The sequence below is a fragment of the Callithrix jacchus genome, chromosome 7 (assembly GCF_049354715.1).
Source record: "Callithrix jacchus isolate 240 chromosome 7, calJac240_pri, whole genome shotgun sequence".
NCBI lineage: Eukaryota > Metazoa > Chordata > Mammalia > Primates > Cebidae > Callithrix > Callithrix jacchus.
This window is the reverse complement of record NC_133508.1, coordinates 110,525,189-110,549,258: the sequence shown is the minus strand read 5'-3', so window position 1 is coordinate 110,549,258 and position 24,070 is coordinate 110,525,189.

Genomic DNA, 24,070 nt, shown 5'->3' with positions numbered 1-24,070 from the left:
GTATATACATATGTGTAAACCATGAATGTACATATATATGTATATATAAAACCTACCAATACACCAACATTTTAGTGACTGTGATGCATATATATACACACACACACAAAGTCATGAATCACTTAATGATAAGGATACATTCTGAGAAATACATGGTCCTTAGACAATCATTATGTGAACCTCATAGAGTGTACTTACACAAACCTGGATAGTATAGCCTACTACACACCTAAGATATGTGGTACAGACTATTTCTTCTAGGCTGCAAACTCGTACTGCATGCTACTGTACTGAATATTGCAGGCCTTGGTAGCACAAGTATTTGTGTATCTTAATATATCTAAATGTAGAGAAAGTACAGTAAAAACATGATATTATAAACTAAGGGGCCACCATTTGATATGTGATTTGTCATTGACCAAACATCATTATGCAGCCCATGATAGCTTGTATGTGTTTATGTGTGTTTTACATATTTGCCATGTATACATTTTATAGGCAATATGTACATCATAGGCAATATATTTATTGCCATGTATAGATTTTATAGGCAATATGTATATTTATAGGCAATGTATTTATTGCATGTGAAAAGGCACACATGAAAACCATATATTTATTATATATTTATCAACAAATATAGGAGTTGTCAATTTGAGTTCAGTTTTAATAGTTACAAATTATAAACTAATGTTAACTGTGTAAATAGAATATTATTTGCATGTATGAGCAACCAGTAGCCAAGAGTACAAGGAGGATGTACCCACTATGTAAAAAAAAAAAAAAAAACACTGCATTTTATTATTTGAATGACATTCTTGTTGATCTATTGATGGTAGGTCACAAACTATAATTTTTTTAATAATAGTATATGTGTTTTATAAAATCTTTGATTTAGACACACTACAAATAACTTTCATTGAAGTTGTTTAGTGATATTGAAAAAAAGAGATACCTTATGTGCTGGGATCCAATTAGGCAGATGCATGTAGCTTTTTGAGTACTTTTTGTAGTAGAATATGTATTAAAATTCTTACAAATTTTGAAATTATCTTAGTTTATATATGTACACGTCTCAACTTTCAGTTAGGCTAGAAAGGGCTATGTTTAGCCAATAATTTAAAAATTTAGTTCTGAGGCAAGAATATTCTTTTGGATATGAAGGAACTACTTGACATACCAACAGATGTTTCTTCTACTTAAGATAAGGAAACTATTTTTCCTCCTATAGAAATGAACCCAGAAATTTGAGTAGGAGCTCAAATTTATATGGGATCCCTATGAATATATGGTATGGAGAGATTTGAAGCAGGTAAAACAATATTTGAAACTACAAATTCAGCCAACAAAATCAAGTTCATTCTATGCAGGTACAAGAAACAATTCATGTTCGGAAAAAGTTCATTTATTATAATAATGACTGTGTTTTATATCATTTTACTAAAGCTAGTCACATTTTAAAATGCCTCTTTTATATTAAAACAGTTGGCATAATATTAGACACTTCTTAGGTTGACAGCCATACGGCACACAAAAGGCAAAGCAAACCGAGAGCTCAGAAACGATGAAATTTATAACCCTCAATTGAGAATTCTTTAATAGTTTGAAGTCATTGAGAAAGACTGTTTTGAAAACAATTAATTTTAGCCTTAATTCATAATACTTAATTAGAAAAATTACTATATATTGTAAATAAATAGAGAATGTTTTCTAGAAAATTTGCTGTTGCATATGTTGTTAGGGATCTGGTCTGATAGTATCAAAGAATACAAACACTGAGTGGATTAAAAATATACGACTAAGAAATGTACATTATTCTCTTTGCACAGCTTCACAATTAAGTTGAATAGGACATTCTGTGCTTAGAAAACTAGAAAAACTTCTTAAAAATTTTAGCTACTTTTATTTCATAACTAGCTACAACTAGTTATGAAATAAAAAATGGAGGAAACTCAGAAAATTCATAATGGCATTTGTAGGAACAAGATGCCAGTTTAAAAATAAACAGAAAAGCATAATGTTTCATGGATAACGTGTAAGAAAATTGGAAGTGATGTATTTAAAACTGTCCCATATCATAAGTTAAAAAGAACAGACAGGGTTCACAATCTTTTGTTTTATCAAGAAAAAGGCGATTGAGATGATATGTATTTTCTCTAGTTTTAGTATGTGAAATCTTTATTGTGGTAAAAATTGGCTGTGTGTGAGAACACTGAAGGGTGTCATTCTCAGAAATATAAAATTGTGAGTAACTAGGCAAGAAAAGGGAGATAAATACGGGATTCGTTATAGAGCTTCTAGTTGTTTATTGCATTTAATGAAAAAGACCAAAGATAACTATTTTCCTCAAGAAGATAAAAGAAATACAATTAACAAGAGACATGAAGGACCTCTTCAAGGAGAACTACAAACCACTGACCAAGGAAATAAGAAAGGACACAAACAGTTCGAAAAACATTCCATGCTCGTGGTTAGGAAGAATCCATATTGTGAAAATGGCCATACTGCCTAAAATTATGTATAGATTCAATGCTATCCCCACCAAGCTACCATTGACCTTCTTCACAAACTGGAAAAAGCAACCTTAAACTTCATATGGAACCAAGAAAGAGCCCACAAAGCCAAGACAATCCTAAGGGGGGAAAAAAAAAAAAGCTGGAGGCATCATGATACCTGACTCCAGCCTGTATATACTACAAGGCTACAGTAATCAGAACAGCATGGTACTAGTACCAAAACAGAGATATAGAACAATGGAACAGAACATAGGCTGCACGAGTAATGCCACACATCTACAACAGTCTTATTTTGACAAACCCAACAAAAACAAGCAATGGGGAAAGCATTCCTGTTTAATAAATGGTGTTGGGAAAACTGGCTAGCCATGAGCAGAAAGCTGAAACTAGATCCATTCCTTACACTTATACAAAAATCAACTCCAGATGGATTAAAGACTTAAATGTAAGACCTAACACCCTAAAATCTCTAGAAGAAAACCTGGGCAATACCATTCAGGACATAGGCATAGGCAAGGACTTCATGACTAAAAAAGACCAAAAGCAATGGCAACAAAAGCCAAAATAGACAAATGGGATCCAATTAAACTTAAGAGCTTCTGCACTGCAAAAGAAACAATCATTAGAGTCAACAGGCAACCAACAGAATGATGGTTTCCAGATTCATCCATGTCCCTGCAAAGGACATGAACTCATCCTTTTTAATGGCTGCGTAGTATTCCATGGTGTATATGTGCCACGTTTTCTTTATCCAGTCTATCATTGATGGACATTTGGGTTGCTTCCAAGTCTTTGCTATTGTAAACAGTGCAATAATGAACATATGTGTGCATATGTCTGTATAATAGAACTATTTAAAATCCCTTGGGTATATAACCAGTAATGGGATTGCTGGGTCAAATAGTTTTTTATTTCTAGATCCTTGAGAGATCACCACATTGTCTTCCACAATGGTTGAACTAATTTACACTCCTACCAACAGTGTAAAAGCATTCCTATTTCTCCACATCCTCTCCAGTATCTGTGGTCTCCAGATTTTTTAATAATTGCCATTCTAACTGGTGTGAGATAGTATCTCAACGTGGTTATGATTTGCGTTTTTCTAATGATCAGTGATGATGAGCATTTGTTCATATGTTTGTTGGCTGCATAAATGTCTTCTTTTGAAACGTGTCTGTTCATCTCCTTTGGCTACTTTTTTTATGGGGTTGTTTTTTCTTGTAAATTTGTATTAGTTCTTTGTAGATTCTGGATATTAGCCCTTTGTCACATGGGTAACTTTCAAAAATGTTTTCCCATTCTGTTGGTTGCCTGTTGACTGTAATGATTGTTTCTTTTGCTGTGCAGAAGCTCTTAAGTTTAATTAGATCCCATTTGTCTATTTTGACTTTTGTTGCCATTGCTTTTGGTGTTTTAGTCATGAAGTCCTTGCCTATGCCTATGTCCTGAATGGTATTGCTTAGGTTTTCTTCTAGGGTTTTTAGGGCATTAGGTTTTATGTTTAAATCTTTAATCCATCTGGAGTTAATTTTTGTGTAAGATATAAGGAATGGGTCCAGTTTGTGCTTTCTGCTCATGGCTAGCCAGTTTTTCCAATACCATTTATTAAACAGGGAATGCTTTCCCCATTCCTTTTTTTGTCAGGTTTCTCAAAGATCATATTGTTGTAGAAATGTGGCATTCCTTCCAAGGCCTCTGTTCTGTTCCATTGTTCTATATCTCTGTTATGGTACAAGTACCATGCTGCTTTGATTACTGTAGCCTTGTAGTATAGTATATATTTAGTACCTGTAAGCCACATGGTAGTACAAAGAAAAAAACCTGGCAAAGTATTTTATCATAGCTCTTATTATAAGAGGAATGCCTATTAGTAGGTCATGAAAGACCAATATAATGTAATAAATTAGTAAATCTTTGATGTGTAAAAATTATATATAATTATGTTTTCCATTTATATTCTATAGTTTGGAATTTTAAATACAATCTATTTTTCATTTATTATTGTTATACATCACTATGCTTATTATACATTTTACAGAACAGGCCAATGATATCATGATGTCTCAACAATTTTTAATAAGTAATATTGTAAGCTAGAGTTGGAACAAAGAGTCAAACATTATTTGTGAAATTCCCATATTCTTCCCACTGTACCACCCTTACACTCATGATGAGGTGGCTGTACCATACAGGCCAAAGTGCTTCCTAAGTTGTCTTATATTAGATATTTTCTTCTATCAGTACTGATAATTCACTAAATAAATATTATAAATAAGAATATATATTATAAAATACGATAAATTATGGTATTACTAATTTATACTGGATACATTTTAATTTTCCTTAGAAATGTCTAGATATTTGGCAGCAGCATAAATCACAATTACAAACCATTCAACAGAAGTGACAAAGAAAATTACACTTCCCTTTGACTACAATGCCACCTTTTAAATAAATAGTCTTATGATTGAGAAAGTATTTTCCATGATAAATGGAATTCAAGGAAGTACTTTATGTCAGTGACAAAGTAAAATAAAATAGCATTTAAAATATATGTATTCAATAGGTATGTGAAAATGTTCAACATTACTAATCATCAGGAAAACCCACTTTACAATCACAATAAGATAAAATTATATCTATTAGAATGGTCATTATCAGAAAGAAAAAAGATAAGTGTTGGCTAGAAGGTGGAAAATGGGAACTCTTGTACACTGTTGATGATTAGCACTGTCATTATGGAAGAGAATGGTGATTCTTCAGAAACTTAAAAATGGAATTACTATGTGGCCCAGCAATCTCATTTCACTTTAAATGTATAATTGTATACATTTAAAGGAAATAAAATCAGTATGTTGAAGAGACGTCTGCACTATTGTGTCATTGCTGCATTCTTTATAATAGACAAGATTTGGACTCAGACTAAGTGCTAGTCATCAGATAAATGTATAAAGAAAATATATTATGGATATACAACAGAGTACTTTTCAGCCTTAAGAAGGAAGGAAATTCTCTCATTTGCAACAACATGACTGAACCTAGAAGACCTTATGTTAAGTGAAATAAGTCAGGCACCGAAAGGCAGATACTGCATAATCTCATATATGAAATCTAAAGAAGTTGAACTCATGCAAGCAGAAAGTAAAATGGTCATTATCAGGGTCTGGGGCCTTGGGAGTAAGATGTTGATAAAAGGGTATAGAGTTTCAGTTAGGAAGAATATGTTCTAGAGACCTTGTACAGCATGGTGACCTTGTACAGCAGGGAGACCTTGTACAGTCAATAAAAAATGTATACCTGAAAATTGTGACAGAAGTAGATCTTAAATTTCTCACCATAAAAAATTGATAAGTATGTGAAGTGATGGTTATATTAAATATCTCACTTTAATCATTTCACAATGTATGCATATATCAAAACATCACATTGTAACCCATAAATATAAACAATTTTTATTTGTCAATTAAACCTTAATAAAGCTGGGGAAAATAAAAATATAAGTTAATTAATTAGTGATAAAACATAAATATATGTTGATGAAAGATAAAATTTTTATGTCTTGTTATGTTCATCTCATTCTACCCCAAAGAGATGGCATTTAATGAAAGAAATACAGTTTGGAAGTAATTTGTTATTTCAATACATTTACTTTTTCTAAATACTTTTATGAGCTTTTGAGAGAATTACAAATGAAAATGTCAATCAGAAAGTTCTACTGAAAGTTTGTGAAAGGATTCTGAAGAAGTCATGAAACAGATATATTTTCCTGAACTACATGTGCCCAGCACTGTGCTAGATTGTGAGTATAACAATAGTGGGATCAACACATAGTGTCTGACCAGAGTTATTTGATGTGTAAAGAAAATGCTTGGGAATGGAATATTGTTCATATGTGTAAGGTAATTTAATTCGTTTACATGAAAGCAAATGCATAACCAGGCATATATACGTGCATGCCTACCTATATGCATAAACATAAAATTTCAACATTTCTGGATTTTCTCATTTCATTTAGTTACAATGATGCCATGTCTAGAAAATCAGTTGTTTTTTGTGTTATGTGCACAATAAGATCTGAATAAATTAAGAAATTTTATAGTCCAAACTTTAACTTATCCAGTTCCTTCACTGCAGTTCCCTTGATCACATTCTCAGGCTGAATTAATTTCTCCCTCTTCAATTTCCATAGAATTTAGAATATACCTTACTATTTTATTTTTTAAAGTTTTATAATAAGTTATAGTATCTCTTTTTAATAACAAATTAGAAACAGTGACAATGATGGAAAATATATAAAGCAGTCAAAGATTTTATCTTAATTTTCTTTATCAATTTCCTCTGGTTAAGTGTTCGATTATCTTTTCACATCCAGAAATTTATTTTTATTAAATTTCTAAGGTTAAAGTACATTTTTAAAAGTTGGCTTTGAATAACTCATCTTACAGAAGATTGATATATAAATTACCTCATCCAATTAATTCATCTATGGTATAAAGATTAATGTCATTATCTGGAATAGAAATATTCAAGATGAGTCACAGCTATTGTTGTTTGGTGAGTTCAAAATTAATCAGAAAAGTGATTCTCAGCTTCCAAGTTTCGCTAACATAATAATAGGGATATTTTGGCTGGTGTGATGGTGTCAAGTCATGGGTTCCCCTCTCAGATTTCCATGCTAAACATTTTTCTTTATATAAGATTCTTAGTTGCACTTCATAAACCTCTCTCTGCTTTCTTTCATTTAATCTGATTTGAAAAGTCCTAGGCCTTAAGTTTCCATCGCATTGTATAATCCATGCTGTGTTGACTTTATCTTTTGAATTTTGCACACCACTTTTGTATCTGGTATCATTTACAATGGAGTTCCAATGTCTTCAATGCATGTTGGCTGGGTTTTGACCACTGCATATTCCTGTGTAACCCAAATACCTATAATGACAAAAAACATTTCCATCATTCCATAAAATTATTTTCTTTTCTTTTCCAATCAATCCCCTCATCACAAGTAGCATTATTACATTTTTTATTCACCATAACATTTTTCCTGTTCTAAAAATTCAAAAATTATGCATTATATATTATTATGTGTAATGCTTCTGTCACTCAGCCTAATGTTTCTGAGATTCATCCTTGTTGTCGGACATATTAGTAGCATACTCTTACGTTTGCAGAGTATGATTTCATTGGTATGAATATATGACAGTTTGCTGGTTCATTCTGCTACTGATGGACATGCAGGGGGCTATTATCAATAAAGCTGTTATGGATAGTCCTATGTTGTTCTTTTCAGGAACATATGTTTTCATTTATTTTTGGCAAACTGCAGTTAGGAATAAGAGTGCCAGGTTTTAGGATATTTAATTTTATAAAACATTGTCAGGAGACTTCTGTTCTGAACTCTCCTGACAACAAGAAGTTGTCAGCTCTTCTCTGAAGTGTTGTACAATTTTACAATTTCATGAACAATTTGTTACAAAGCATCAATAAAATTTGGTGATGTAGTTCTTTTAAATTTAGACATTGTGGTAGATGTTTACTATTTTCTCATTGGTTTTAATTTACCTTTTCTTGATGATTAGTGAGTGACCTTCAGAACTTTTCCATGAGCATATTAGCTATTAATATATTTTTGCTTTTTTAGTGTCTGTTCTGTTTTTCATTTTATTGGGTTGATTATTCCATTTATTATTCAGCTGTAAGAGGTCTCTATATGCCATGGGCATTGTACTTTTGCTTGATGTATGTTTTGAAAATGTTTTTTCCAGTCTTTGCCTTCCAGATTTATTTGCTTAGTATTTTTTTAATAAACAGAACTTTAATTTCTAGTTAAGTCTAACTTACCACTTTTTAAAAATTTAATTGTTACTGCTTTCTGTGAACTATGAAATCTTTACCTCTAAGTCACATACAGATCATTTCAGGTATGAAAGTTTTCTTGTAAAAGTTTTATGATTTCCATAACTGAAGCATACATGAGTTTGATTAAGTTTGTTGTCAGCTTCCTGCCTCTTTTCATATCTAGTAAATATTTTGAACTTTATTTTCAGAGTGGTTTTAGGTTCACGGAAAATTGAGCATAAGATAGAGTTCCCATATGCCTCCTGCCCCAACACATGCATGGCCACCCCCTATTTCAGCATCCCCTCTCTGAGTAGCATATTTGTAAAAACTGAGAGCCTACAATAATACATCATTATCATTCAAAGTCCATGGTTAAATTAAGATTTGCTCTTAATATACATTCTATAGGCTTGGACTAACATGTAATGACAGGTATCCATCGCTGTGACACTATACAGGATAGTTTCACTGTTCTAAAGTTCCTCTCTACTCCACCAATTCATCCCTCCTCCATCTGAAGTTCTGGCAACCACTGTTCTTTTATAAACCACTGCTGTTTCCATAGCTCTGCCTTTCCCAGAATGCCAGATAGTATGTGTAGCCTTTTGAGTATTTTTCTTTTTTCACTTAGCAATATAATTTAGGGATCTTCCATGTCTTTACATGGTTTTATAGCTCATGCTTTTTAAGTTTTGAGTAATATTCCGTTTTCTGGAGTTACCACTGTTTATTTTTTCACTCACCTACTGATGAGCATCTTGGTTACTTTCATGTTTTAGCAATTATTAATAAAGTGATTATAAAGATTTATGGGCAGGTTTTTGTGTGGACACAAATTTTAAACTCCTTTGAGTAAATTCCAAGAAACGTGATTGCTGCATCATATGGTAAAAGTATGTTTAGTTTTATAAGAAACTGCCAAACTCTCTTTCAAAGTTGCTGTACCATTTTGCAATCCCACCTGCCACCAATGAAAGTTCCTCTCCCTCCACATCCTCACCAGCATTTGGTGTCAGTGTTAGGTGTGTGGTGGTAACTCATTGCCGTTTTCATTTGCAATTCCCTGATGACATAAAATGTGGAGCGTCTTTTTATCTGAATATCTTCTTTGATGAAGTATCTGCTAAGCTATTTGGCCCATTTTGTAATCAAGTTGTTGGGATTTTTATTGTTCAATTTTTAAAGTTCTTTGTATATTTTTGGATAACAGTTTTTTTGTCATTGTTATTGTTTCTTTGTTTTGTTTTGAGAATAAGTCTCGTTGTTGTTGGCCCAGGCTGGAGTGCAAAGGCATGATCTCAGCTCACTGCAACCTCCACCTCCCAGATCTCAGCAATTCTCCTCCCTCAGCCTCCCATGTAGCTAAGATTACAGATGCCCCCCACCATGCCATAATAACTTTTGTATTTTTAGTAAGACAGGGTTTCACCATGTTTGCCAGGCTGTTTTCAAACTCCTGACCTCAGGTGATCCACCTGCCTCAGCCTCACGTTGCTGGGATTACAGGTGTGAGCCACTGCACCTGGCTTGGATAACAGTTCTTTAACAGAAGTCTCATTTGCAAATATTTTCTTGCAGTCTGTCCCTTGTCTCTTCATTCTCTAGATAGTGTCTTTCACAAATAAGAAACATTTAATTTTAATGAAACCCCAATTATCTAGTAATTTTTAATTTTATGCTAAGCATTATATATTAAAAGACCATGGAAACTTCACATGTCTTCCACTAGCCAGGGTTCTCCTTTTCCTGTGTCAAGCTATATAACAGAGTTTCCACCATTTGAATTCATTTAGGGCTTGAGCTGAGTTAATACTTAATTGCAGTTTTATTTCACCTCTGATTTATTATTACTCCTTGGTCCTGACTTTTCTGGAATTGTGATTGAGAGCCTAGCAGTTCTCTAACTCAACAGCTCTGAAATACGGTTGTGCAGACTGTATTTTGGAGCTAAGGTCTTTATTTTTTTGGTCCCTGCTATTGTAAATTGTGGGTAAGAATCTGAGGTCCACTGTGTTTTTGTTTGTAGCAGGATTTTTCTATCAGGGTTTTGTCTCTAAGCACCTCCAGGCACAGATACTCCACCTTTTAACTTTTGTTCTCACTTCTGCCCACCACCTACACTGCCCAAGATGTATTATGGATAGAAATGGTTCTACATTTGGGACTCTTCTGGTTTTCAATCAGTCATGCCAATGTCACAGGTCACAGATCTGCCAATTCTCTGCTAGTTTCTCTATTCCTCAGTTGAGTCTAATTCAGCTGGCCCCAGCAAAATCCTCTGCCCACCATCTCCTTCGGAAGCAGATAAATGCAGGCTGCTCTTGAGAATTTTCCTAACTAGAGGGGGTTTCCTTGCTAAAATTTTAGTTCCCCTAGTGTTTGTTATTCTGAAGCTAGCCATTGTTTATAAAATATTATGTTTGTAAGTTTTCTATTTGCAGAAATATTCAGCTGCCATAATATATTTGAGTTTAATCAGATGTAGAAGTTAATGGCACAACTTGAAAATTTCTTATTATTTTTGCTGGCATATTCGGCAATTTTTATTGAAAGTTAAATAGGTTATATTTAAAAAACTGTCAAGACCCTAAATGATACTAACTTTCAGCATAGATTCACTTTTGCTTCTGACAAATAGTTAGAATGTGGGCAAATTTGTCCTTGTTGGCTTGAGCTGATTTGAACCTGAGTTCAATTTTTGAGAGTAGATCTGTTCCCAATTTATACTTACTGCAACAGAATAACTAGGAGATATAAATGGCTGTTTTTTAGAGCCTCTTCTCTTTAGCCATCTGTGGATTCTGATTTGCTTTATTACTGCTAAAAGTTCTTCTTAGCGTCTCAGTCTTTAACCACCATTTACTGCTGAGTTTCTCAGCCGGTCACCTGCTTCTTACAAATTAGCAAGTGCTTCAAGAGGAAAAACAATCAATGTTTGACTGACTTCTCTAAGTTTATCTTCCTCTGGGAGCTTTGTCTCTCAAATCCCAGTTGTCTTAATAGCTCTTTTTTTTTTTCAGTTTTGCATTTTGTCCTTGGAAGAATTTAGCTACTTTGTCATAACCAAAGGTGGAAGCATGCACCTGACATTTTGCAACCCAAACACTCTTTCCAAACCAATACCTTTACCCTAAACTTGAATGTAAGATATTGAGTATGAGTAAATTTATTTGGGCCTTTCAAATCCAGATTATAGCTTTTCTCAAATTTCATGTGCTTCAACTATGTTGGAAAAGTTAGTCGGCCATACAGACAGTCTTAATAGTAACTAAGTTTCATACCTTCTTCATATTCAATTTCTTCCCATACCATATTTCAATCCAGAACCCCGACTACATTATAAATCCTACAATCACATGGAATTTTAATACTTTACAATTTTTAAATTTCATTTTAAAATCCAATAATCAACTTTCTGCTTTTATATATACAACTTGTTCTCATTTTCAATTTTGCTACATCTTCTTATGAATTTCAAAAAGTTTCTTAATTATCCAATTCCTAGTAAGCATCTTGTCTTCTTCTAAATCTGATTCCTATAATGATATGCTTGTACAACCTGGTTATTGATGTTTTAAAAGGTCTTTACAATAGTTCTGAATGTCCTAACATAAATAAATTCCGTGAAATTTAGTCTCTGCTCAAGGATATTGATTTCCTAAGAAAATCTCAACATCACACTGATTGTTATTATACATTTACCATTTGTAGCAATTTCCAGTTTCACAAAGTTTTGGCTTACATTTTAAAACACTTTTATTAATATATAATACTTGTACAGATCTTCGGGGACAGGTAATATTTTGATACGTGTGTAGAGTATGTAATGCTTAAATCAGGGTGATTGAGGTATCCATCTCCTCAAGCATTTATCTTTTCTTTGTGTTAGGAAAATTCTAATTCTTCTCTTCAAACTTTTTTGAAATATACAATAAATTATTGTTAACTATTATCTTCTGTGGCATTATAGAATACTAGAACTTATTCCTTCTGTCCAACTGTATTTTTGTACTCATTAACAGATGCTCAATATCACAAATCATCAGTGAAATGGAAATCGAAACAAGAATGAGATATCCTCTGACCCCAGTTAAAGTGACTATTACCCAAAATATTTAAAAATAGCAGATGCTGATGAAGATGTGGAGAAAGGGTAATTTCCTACACTGTTAGTGTGAATGTAAAGTAGTACAGCCATAATGAAAAACATTATGGAGTTTCCTTAAAAAACTAAAATAGGGACAGTTGCAGTGTCTCATGCCTGTAGTCCCAGCACTTTGGGAGGTGGAGACATGTGGATCACGTGGTCAGGAGTTCAAGATTGACCTGGCCAAGATGGTGAAACCCCGTCTTTACTAAAAATACCAGGCACCTGTAATGCCAGCTACTGGGAAGGCTGAGGCAGGAGAATCGCTTGAACCCAGGGGACGGAGGTTGCAGTAAGCTGAGATCAGGCCACTACACTCCAGCCTGGGCGACAGAGCAAGACTTAATCTCAAAAAAGAAATCACACACACACAAAAAAAAACACCGCAACTACTAGATGATCCAGCAATCCCACTGATGGGTGTGTACTCAAAAGAAAGGAAATTAGTGTATTAAAGAGATATCTGCACTCCCATGTTTATTGCAATGCTATTCACAATAGCCAAAATAAGTAATCAACCTGTGTTCATCATCGGATGAATGATGAAAGAAAATGTAGTATAGATACAGAGTGGAATGTTATTCTGCCATAAAATATAATAAAATGTTATCATTTTCAGCAACATGGATGATATTGGTGGTCATTATGTTAAGTAAAATAAACCAGGCTCAGACAAAGAAACACTGTGTGTTCTTACGTGAAGGAGTTAAAAATGTGGACCTTATGGAGGTAGAGAGTAGAATGGTGGTTCCCAGAGGTTGGGAAAGGTAGTGGAAAATGAGGGATGAAAAGAATATGTTTGCATATTAAACAAGTTTACCTAGATGCTACATGCCAGTTCAAATTCCAGGAGTCTAATGATTTTGTATGTGTGTGGGGAATGGAGGAGCAGTTGAGAGTATTACTGTGCTGTAAAATGCAAGTAAAATCAGGCATTATAAAAATGCAAACAGGTAACATTGAGAGAGAACTGATCAGATTTTAGACAATGAAATATAGACTGCATGTTGGGGATAATCAACAAGGATGGTAAGAAAGGATAAAAGGGAACTTGTAGATAGTCTAAGAAATTATAATATGATCATGAAATTTTGAAGTCAAAGAGCTCTATCCTTGAAGTCAACACATTGCACTTATGGTATGTTAAGATTAAATATCTTCACATCAGTTCTTTAAGAATACCGTGATATTGTTCAAAGAACAAAGTCTGTTTTGTTTGTTTGTCTGTTTCTGTGTCCAAAAAAAATGCTCCAATCCTGTGTGGCATTTAGCACATACTGATTCTATTAAAATAAAAAACAGTTCAGCTATATACAAATAATACAATCTATAATTTTATTTTCAAGTTGAGGTTCAAAAGAATTTCATGATTTGTACTATATTTTTACAAATATCCAAGATGGGTAAATATGTAAGCTGAGAAGAATATTTTAGCAAAATTTAATTGCTTCACATTACCAAAGCTAAATGTGAAAATTACGTTTTCACATCAAAAAAATAGGCACATGTTCTTCCTTGCTAAGAAAAATTATAATGAGATTTGAATGCAGAAATAGGTCCTTCACCCCTTCTAGCAATGGAATATTAGACATATACTAAGCAGGTGTGAAAAATAATGTAACGTGTTTGTGGATCAGGGTCGATTTGTGGCTATGGAACATATAATGTAAATAATAATGAAAAGTTTTTTTTAGTTTTCTTTAATAAAGAAAAATAAATTGTTATTTGGATGAATATACAAAGTTCTTCATTGGAAACAAAAATTTGAAAATCTGAAGAACCTCTCTCATACACTTTACTACCTGTATGACATCAGAAACTCTTGATCTCATAGTATCTCAATTATCTCTATTTCTAAAATGAACAAAATAACATCAGTGATTGTGAGAATTAATTTACATGGTAATATGATTTGTGTAGTACCATATTTGGCACACATTAGATATATTCAGAAAAAATTATGAAAGGATGTTCCCAAAAGTATTAAATACATGATTACCACTAGCAAATAAGTATTAAAACTTGGAAATAAGGGCTACCTAGGGACACACTGAACAAGACAATTGACATATTCATAGCCACAGACAATGGATATGTTTATAGCAAATAACATCTCAGATGTTAGTTTCTAGAACTATTTAGAGTATAAAAACTGAGTTCTATGTTAATATTTTAACAAAAAGAATACGCTTACCACATTTTATTTTTCTCGATTTTGTCAAAAGAAATTTTAAAATTTAAGAAAAGTATTGATTATATTATCTGACTAAAACGTGCTGAAATTATCCCATTCATTACGTAATCTTAATAGTTTTATTTGAAGAGACATTTGGTCCTGACAAATATTATGTTTTTAGTTTCACCTTATCCAATTGACATATGTTCCAAGACCCCCAATGGAAGCCTAAAATCAAAGATAGCACCAAATTCTATTAATGACATTTTATTTTTCCTATACATATGTGTTTATGACAGTGTAACTTATGAATTAGGCATAGTAACAGATTAACAACAGTAATAATGAAATAAACAACTTTAACAATATACTATAATAAAATTATGCCAATGTCATCTCTCTCTTTCAAAATATATTACATTGCACTCAGCTATGTGTAGGCTGTGGTTTACCATAGGTAGCTAAAACCATGGAAAGCAAAACTGTGGACAGGAACTACTGCACTACAAAATGGAGATGCCAACAGGTGCCTTATATACAGTGAAGTGGCCTTAAATTTTAACAACCTGCTTTCTGACAGTGTGGTGGTTGGGGGTGGTAGGATTTTTATAGCACTTGCTAAGTTCTGTGGTGTGAATACTACCACCATGGCCAATTTCTAGCTACTAACGTTGTGTCACCTAGATCACAGGAGTTCTGGCAATTTACCAAACGGCTCTCTTGAAGTATCACAAACCAATTCCAGTGCATCACTGCTATATGTTTCATGATAAAATGTCTACCAGTATGTACTCATATCCTTTGAACCCTGCCATTCTCCCAATTTTAGTCTTTCTGACAACCATCTTAGACTTTCATTTATTTGCAGTTTATAGCTTAATGATTATTTGATAATGTAGATTACCCTGAGAGATTAGCAATAAGTTAAAAAAAGTACTTTGCTATAGAAAAGACTTGAGGTCTTCCTATTCTAAGATTAACATTAAAAGTCAGTTTAGGTTGAGATACGGGGTTTGAATTATTATTATTATTGTCATTGTTATTAAGGCAGGGTCTCTGTCACCCAGGCTGGAGTGCAGTGGTGCAATTTTGACTCAATGCAGCCTCAACCTCCTAGGCTCAGGTGATTCTCTCACCTCAGCTTCCCAAGTAACTTGGACTACAGGCATGCACCACTACTCCGGCTAATTTTTGTATTTTTCATAGAGATGGGGTTTCATCACGTTGCCTAGGCTAATCTAGAACTCTTGGGCTCAAGGAATCCACCCATCTTGGCCTCCCAAAGTGCTAGGATTATAGATATGAGCCACCAACCCTGGCCAGGATTTGAAATATTTTGTTAAAATTACCAATTTGGTTACATCATCAGGAGATAGCAACTATGCAGGCATGGTCTTTGAAACTAAAAAAAAAAGAAAAATTTTTTTTCTTAAATTTTATATTTTATAGTTGAAAATATAGATTATAGTTAAATGAAGGATGATGAGACACTTATTAAAATAATAAACTGATACTGTTTTATAAGAGGAGTTTCTACCACATGATTTTACCAAAATAGAAAAGAAATTGAAATATGAAAAGTTCAAGAATATCTATCCAGTCCAGTTTCTTTGTTTCTAATAGAGGTTTCCAGGAACATGCCATGAGTAGCTTTTGTTTTTTGCCATGATATTTGTTTGATGGTCCAACTTCCTAATTTGAATGCAAAAAGCCACTAAAACAGAAGGCAGATCTCAAAGGGGTAGCTTGAGGGTGGCTGAGAATTGATAACAGAAGGAGTTCAATTTTGCACTTGGATTTTGTATCTTGGCACAAGGATGCTGTTTGTTCCTCTGGCCCTTTACAAAGCTTGTATTTTTAATGTTCAACATCACTTTTTTTTTAAGTGGCACACTGGGACAACTATGAAGCAGGCCTTCTGTTCTTTAATAATGAAAACCTAGTCTTTCCAAGAGATGAAAGCTTCCAGAGTAACTCAGAAGACTGACCAAAAAGTCAAGCAGCTCTGTGGCCTTAGGCAAATGATCTTGCATCTGCCTCTCCCTCATGGTTAACATGAATTTATAGCGTGTATGTTGCTTCCCAAAGGGACTTGCATTGTTTATCTTTAATTCTTGTAATTCATTAGGGTGGCATAACTGAATAGTACAATATTATTCTAAAATTACCTCCAGTCAATCAGACATATGGATGCACTATAGAAATGCAGATTTATACCAAATTCAATGTATATGCATTATGAACCTTATTCTATAAATTTCATTGAGTAACAAATATTCATTCTGATATGTTTTAGCTCAAATTTAATCTGACCTTGAATTCCTATTAGACTGTTATGAAAGAATCTTCTGGAAATTGAGTTATTCTTATTAGCTGAAAATTAGAGATTTGCTAATTGATAAGATGAGTCACACTGGACTTCCCAATCAAATCAGAGATGATTCCTTGGAATTTGATAGTGATGAAATTCCTTGGAATTTCATTATCCTCTATTCGTATAAGATAAGAAAAACCTTATTAAACGTGAGTATTATTTTGGTGACCAGAACCTCCATACCCTATGCTTACTATAGAACTATCCCCTATAACTATCTTTCCATTCCTTTGAGTCACAATTTCAATTCTTGAAGTAGTAAGTTTTCAAGAATTAAGGTCATTACTTTCTACAGATGCTGATATGGTTTGGCTGAGTTCCCACATAAATCTCATCTTGAATTCCTATGTGTTGTAGGAGGAACCTAGTGAGCGGTTACTGAATCATGAGGTTAGGTCTTTCTAGTGCTGTCCTCATGATAGTGAGTAAGTCTCACAAGATCTGACTTTTTTGGGGCGGTGGGGCGGGGCGGGTGGTATTGAGTCTTGCTCTGATGCTCAGGCTGGAGTGCAATAGCATGATCTTGGATCACTGCAACTTCTGCCTCCTGGGTTCAAGCTAATCTCCTGCCTCAGCCTCCTTTGTAGTTAGGATTACAGCATGCATCACCACACCAAGCTAATTTTTGTGTTTTTGGTAGAGATGGGGTTTAACCATGTTGGTCAGGCTGGTCTCAAACTCCTGACCTCATGATCCCCCCCAGCCTGAGCCTCCCAAAGTGCTGGGATTACAGGAATGAGTCACCACACCCAGCAGATCTGGTGGTTTTTATAAGGGGGAGTTTTCCTGCACAAGTTCTCTTTTGCTTGCTGGCATCCATGTAAGATGTGACTTGCTGCACCTTGCCTTCTGCCATGATTGTGAGGCTTCCCCAGACATGTGGAACTATAAGTCCAATTAAACCTCTTTCCTTTGTAAATTGCCCAGCCTCAGGTGTGTCTTTATCAGTAGGATGAAAACAGATTAATACTGTTTTCATTCTACTGATGAAAAAGTTGGGACCAAGAATGGGGTGCCACTGAAAAGATACCCAAAAATGTGGAAGCAACTTTGGAACTAGGTAACACGAAGAGATTGGAACAGTCTGGAGGGCTCAAAAGAAGACAGGAAAATGGGGGAAAGTTTGGAACTTCATAGAGATTTATTGAATGACTTTTACCAAAAGCTTGATAGCAATATAGACAATAAAGTTCAGGCTAAGGTGGTATTGGATGGAGATGATGAACTTTTTGGGAAGTGGAGCAAAGGCGACTGTGATTATGTTTTAGCAAGGAGACTGATGGCATTTTGCCCCAGCTTTAGAGATTTGTGAAACTTTGAAATGGTGGGAGATGATTTAGGGTATCTAGTGGAAGAAACTTCTAAGCAGCAAAGCAATCAAGATGTGCCTTGGGTTCTGTGAAAGGCATTCAGTTTTATAAAAAAAGCAGACCATAAGAGTTTGGAAAATTTGCAGTCTGACAATGTGATAGAAAAGAAAAAACCATTTTCTGAAGAAGTCATTAAAGCTGGCTGCAGAAATTTTCATAAGAAACTAGGAGCAGAATGTTAATCCCAACACAATGGGGAAAATGTCTCCAGGGCATGTCAGAGGTCTTCACGGTAGCCCCTCCCATCACAGGCCTGGAGGCCTAAGGAGAAAATGGTTTAGTGGGCCAGGGCCAGGGTCCCCATGCTGTGTGCAGTCTAGGGACTTGGTGGACTCTCTCCCAGCCACTCCAGCTGTGACTAAAAGGGGCCAAGGTACACTTCTAGCTATTGTTTCACAGGGTGGAAAGTTGTCAACTTGGTAGCTTCTACATCATGTTGAGCCTGCAGGTGCACAGAAGTCAAGAATTGAGGTTCTGGAACCTCTACCTAGATTTCAGAGGATGTATAGAAATGTCTGAATGCCCAGGCAAAAGATTGCTACAGGAGCAGGACCCTCATGAAGAATCTCTGCTAGGGCAGTGCAGAAGGGAAATGTGGGTTCAGATGCTCTTATACAGAGTCCCTGGTGGAGCACTACCTGGTGGAGTGTGAGAAGAAGGTCATCATCTCCAGACCCCAGAATAGTAGATCCACAAGCAGTTTGCACTGTGTTCCTGGAAAAGTTGCAGACACTCAATGCCAGCACATATACGCAGCCAGAAGTGGGGCTATACCCTGCAAAGCCACAGAAACAGAGCAACCCAAGACTTTGGGAACCCAGCTCTTGCATCAGTGTGAACTGGATGTGAGACATGGAGTCAAAGGAGATAATTTTGGAAATTTGATATTTGACTGCCCCCCCAGATTTTGGACTTTCATGGGATCTATATCCCCTTTGTTTTGGCCAATTTCTCCCATTTGAAGTGGCTGTATTTACCCAATACCTGTATCCCCATTGTATCTAGAAAATAACCAACTTGCTTTGGATTTTACAAGCTGATAAGGGGAAGAGAATTACCTGTCTCAGATGAGACTTTGGACTGTGGACTTTTGAGTTAATGTTGAAATGAGTTAAGACTTTGGGGGACTATTGATAAGGTATGATTGGTTTTGAAATGTGAGGACATGAGACTTTGGAAGGGCCAGGGATGGAATGATATGGTTTTCCTGTGTCCCCAACCAGATCTCCTCTTTAATTCCAATGTATTATGGGAGGTGATTGAATCATGGAGGCAGGTCTGTTCCATGCTATTCTTGGGATAGTGATTGAGTCTCATGATATTTGATGGTTATATTAAAGGGGGAGTTTCCCTGCACAAGATTTCTTTTGCCTGCTGCCATCCTCTTAAGATGTGACTTGCTCCTCCTTGCCTTCCCATGATTGTCAGGCTTCCCCAGCCATGTGGAAGTGTAAGTCCAATTAAATCTCTTTCCATTGTAAATTGCCCAGTTTTGGGTATGTCTTTATCAGCAGTGTGAAAATGGACTAATACAGATCCCAACTTGCTAACCTTGATTAAATCTCTCTTCCAATCTCATTCTCCCTCTGTCTCTTTCTCTTTCTCACTTTTTCTCTCTTTTCTTTAGAACCTATTTTGCTGTCTTCAGATATACTTCCTTCTTGCCCTCTGTGCCTTTGCGCAATTCCTACCATTAGCTAAGGCTATGAAAATCGTGTGCTAGGAAAAGAACTCTCCTAGAAGCAATTTTTGCTTTTGACTTCTAATAAAATTAATCCTAAGGCAAAAGAGTAAAGACAAATAAGAAGGGGTATAAGGGAGTGTAGATATATTTGTCGGTGATACACTTGAATATATAGGTGTATAGTTGAGTGGCTGGGCATACAGATATTAAAACAGTATTAACAAATCATTAAATTTTCTTACCTCAATCTACATTTCAGTCATTATCCACTGTATTCTGAGATATGGGGTAGGCAGATATTAAAGAAGTAATTCCTGTGGAGTGGAATGGTAGTTATAAAAAGAGATATGGGAGAACACTTCACAAACCTGTTTCCCAGAGTAAATAATATTTATATGATATAACATAAGGCACATAATTACCTAAGCAAAAAAAAAAAAAAAAAAAAAAAACAGAAAAGCAATATGAAGTTTAGAAGTCTCTCAAAGCATTTCAAATTCTTTATATTAGAAGTTCTCAAATTTTTTGGTCTCAGGACTCCTTACATTTTTAAAATTTTTTGAGAATCACAAAATGTTTTCAATCTTGTTTATGTGAGTTATATCTGTTGATATTTACATATTAAACACTAAACATCAGAAATATTTTAAATATTTTAATTTGCTTAAAAATGATAAAATCTCATTGCACATTAATGTAACATATTCTTTGGAAAAATAACTATATTTTGTAAAAAGCAAGATAAAAGGGGCAATCTATTACATGTTTCTTATCTTTTCAATGTCTGGCTTCACAGAAGACAGCTGGATTCTCAAATTCCATAGAGAATAAATCAAATACAACATAGCTTCTGTATTCAATCTTTTGCAATATTATATATTACACAGACTTCTAAAAAGTTTACACTTGTGAGTAAGAGTAAAAAAGGCAAGTAAAATTTTAATATTGCTTTGGAAAAAGTTTTGACCACAGGACCTTCAGAAAACAGTTCATGGAAGCCCGAGCATCCTAATGCTATGATTCGAAAAACCACTCAAAGTGGTAGCAAATATAAGGAGATGGTTAGCTTTGCATGATTGCTCTACAGGTTGCACGAAATTAAAGACTCACAGCTAAAACATTCTATTATTCATCCTGGGAAGAATCAGAAGAATCAGCCTTCCAAAAGAAAACACATTCTTCTTTCACATTGTTCACAAAATTTCACACTTTCCTCCACCTAGTTTTTACTGTCAAGTCTTCTCCCTTGAAATAAATCCATGTCTATTACAAGCAGAAGGATTTAAATTCTTCCACACTTATAAATATCATTATATCACTGACACCATTCATTTCTTTAAGCTTCACTAGATTTCCAATCTTGAGAGCAAGTCATCATAGAGCATTCACAATCAGTATTGCTACCTAAAGTGTGACAGAAAAATTTAAGGATAGTTTAGTAGGAACACTTAAGGAAAGTGTAAGGATTTGATGAGAAGATTAAATGGCTTCTACTGAGATTTAAATAGGTGATTTTACTAAAAATAATTATTCACAGTGAAATTGTAAAACATAGTACTTATCTTTAACAGTGTGGAATGAATACAAAGATATCAGCTTGGTATATCTAGCATGGTATTTAAAGCAGAAGTTACAAAAATTCTGGAAAAGTTGCAAACCTTTTAAGAAATAACTATGTGCCACCAAGACCAGTTTAATTCCAAGAGTTGGAAGAAAAGTCACTGTTTTATGTAAATATATATATTCCAATAATTTTGTTAACGAGGAAATAAACTAAATTAAAACTGAATGGTTGAAAGTGTTTCAATCTATATCAGTCTCAACTCCCAAATAGATGTAAAAATTGAGAAATAATCAGGAGCCATTGACAAATAATTTTTTATCCCCATAATTTCTGAAAATAATAGTTTCCAAGCAACATCCTTGAGTGATTGTCATTTATGTCTTCATTCAATGAACATTAATTCTTATTTGATATCATCAATTGTTTTAAGCAAGAGATGAGATCTCCACTGCATCCTCAGTACCAAGTGAAGATATTTAACAGGAAATCAGTAAATTTTTTTTTTTTTTGAGATGGAGTTTTGCTATTGTGGTGCAGGCTGGAGTGCAATGGTATGATGTGATCTCAGCTCATTGCAACCTCCATCCCCTGGGATCAAGCAATTCTCCTACCCCTGGCCTCCTGAGAAGCTGGGATTGCAGGTGCCACCATGCCCAGCTAATTTTTGTATTTTTAATAGAGATGGGGTTTCACACCATTGGCCAGGCTCAAACTCCTGACCTCAGGTAATTCACCCACCTCAGCCTTTCAAATTGCTGGGATCACAGGCATGAGCCACCACTCCTGGTCAATAAAAGTATTTTTAATGATTGGAGAACAAATCAAATACAACATAGCTCATCCTCTCAAAAAGTTCACAATCTACAAGAAAAAACAAATGTATGTATACACTTGCATAAATGGTGTAAATAAGAGTACATAGAAGCAAAGAAAATAGAATAGGTAATTCTGTGTTAGAGAAAAGTAGTACAGAAAGGTTTCAAAGAGGGGGTGATAAATTTTTAAAAACTTGAATAATACATAGTTAAAATTATTTTTTCCAATTTAACAAGGGCATGTGGAATTAAAATGGGAACCAAAGTTATAAAAAATATATGGCATAAATAGAAAGTTTTGATTTTTAGTGTTGCATGTTCGCATGATACAGAAAGTTTAGTGAAGCTAGAAAGTTGAAAAAATCCAGTTGGGACCAGCGTAAATTCCACTGTAGACATTGAACAGTATTAAGTAGGTAATGGGAATCCACTGAAGTCTTTTAAGCAAGTGACAAGATTGGATATATGAGCTAGAAAGATGACTCAGATAACCTTGAAGGTTGTATGGGAGTTGAGATTAAGAACAATTGTAGTGAGCATTAATTAGTTGAATTTTGCTCCCAAATGCCTGAAATAACTATGATTATAATTCAAAGGAAAGCCAGAGAGATAATCTTTCTCTCTATGGTCTGAAATCTAGGATAAGAGTCCATCTCCTAGTTTGGAAAATCAGAAGTTTCTACTGGAGTAAGTAATATGCAGGTAAATGTTCACAACAAGGCACTAAGTATAGTCAGTTTCCAGCGGTAATGGTGGCCTTTTGACAGCAGTGGCTATAGATGGAGGTATCAGATTTCAAATGTGTCTGTAGGATGAATTTGCTTATGATTTCTATGGCTTAGCTTTCCTTGGTTCCTGGACATTTCCTGAGACTCTCCCTAATCTTCCAGTTTATTCTGTGAAGTATCCGAGCTTTTTTCAATTTATTTCTTTGCCTGTTTTGTTTATTTTGCTGGGATAGTTTTCAGCTGCTTGGAACCAAGAACACTTTCTCACTGTTAACAGGTGGGCAATTCATTTAAATAATCAAGCTCAATACTTCAAAACCTCTTAGTTCACTTATTGCTATAACTAACACCCTTCCAAATGAACTCTATTTCATTGACCTGTTTTAACCTTTTCTCTCACTGTCACTAGAAATAATGTTCCCCACCATAGCTACTTCAAGTGTGATGTAAGTACCTTCAGCATTAGCACTCCCTAGGATCTTGAAAATTCAGAACTCAGGCAATTTATAGGCTCAGAAGTATACTGACATAGGAAGATTGTTAGCCAATGATATTCAAAAATATATTACAAACAGGTTAAACTCTATGTAGAGACTGTAAGAATGAAATCTTGTGGGAAAAATGATACATTTAAACTTGTGTAATTTGAATGCTTGGGACTGAACATCTATATACCAGAAAAGAAGGAAGTCTTGAGTAAAAAGGTAAACACCCAGTAATTTCATCTGAGGCGATTAATAATTTAATAAACCTCAACATATTTACCCAAATTAGTTTTCAAGAGTGCTTTTAATAAAATGGAGTACCAAACTTAAAACTTACAATGAACAAAGTCCACTTACAAAAATCAGCTTC